The following is a 1,108-nucleotide window of genomic DNA, read 5'->3' as shown; positions in this document are numbered from 1 at the left end:
CCATGCAGTGTTCCCTTTTTCTGTTTGAATGACAGCATCCTAGTCTATGTACAGGTTCCTCATGAATACAAGTAAGTGTTCTGGAATTCTCATTCTTCTCAATGTTATCCACCATTTTTTATGCTCCACACAATCAAATGCTTTTGCATAGTCAATAAAACACAAGTAAACATCTTTCTGATATTCTGTGCTTTGAGCCAAGATCCATCTGACATAAGCAACGATATCCCTCACTCCATGTTGTCTTCTGAATCCAGCTTGCATTTCTGGAAGTTCTCTGTCAATATACTGGTACAACCATTTATGAATTATCTTCAGTAAGATTTTACTTACAAGCAGTATTAATGATATTGTTAGATAATTTCCACATTCTGTGGGATCACCTTTCTTTGGATTGGGTACAAATATGGATCTCTTCCAGTCAGTTGGCCAGGTAGCTGTCTTCTATATCTTGTGGCCGAACCGAGTGAGTACCTCCAGCAAGGCATCCATTTGTTGAAGCATCTCAATGGGTATTCTTGAAGCCTTGTTCTTTGCCAATTCTTTAAGTGCAGCTTCAACTTCTCCCTTCAGTACTATTGGTTCTTGGACATATGCCACCTCCTGAAATGGATGAAGATCAACAAGTTCTTTTTGGTACAGTAACTCAGTGTATTCCTTCTATCTTCTTTTGATGCTTCCTGCATCAATCAATATTTTCCCCATAGAATCTTTTATTATTATTATTTTATTTATTGTGATTTAGGTGAAAGTTTACAAAGCAAATCCCCGCTCCATACAGCAGTTCACATACACTTTGTTTATGACATTGACCACAACTCACCAATGCAACAGCTTCCCTCCCACTTCTTCCCGCCATAGAATCTTTCAGTATTGCAATTTGAGGTTTAAAATTTTCCTCAGTTCTTTCAGCTTGAGAAATGCTGAGTGTGTTCTTCCCTTTTGGTTTTCTAACTCCAGGTCTTTGCACTTTTCATTATAATAATTGGCTTTGTCTGCTTGAGATTCTCTTTGAAATCTTTTATTCAGCTCTTTTATCTTGTCATTTCTTCCATTTGCTTTAGCTACTCTTCACTCAAGGGCAAGTTTCAGAGTCTCTTCTGACATC

This window comes from Orycteropus afer, unplaced genomic scaffold (assembly GCF_000298275.1).
Source record: "Orycteropus afer afer isolate SDZICR_OR568_19922 unplaced genomic scaffold, OryAfe1.0 scaffold00280, whole genome shotgun sequence".
Lineage (NCBI taxonomy): Eukaryota > Metazoa > Chordata > Mammalia > Tubulidentata > Orycteropodidae > Orycteropus > Orycteropus afer.
Note: the sequence above shows the minus strand (reverse complement) of the source record.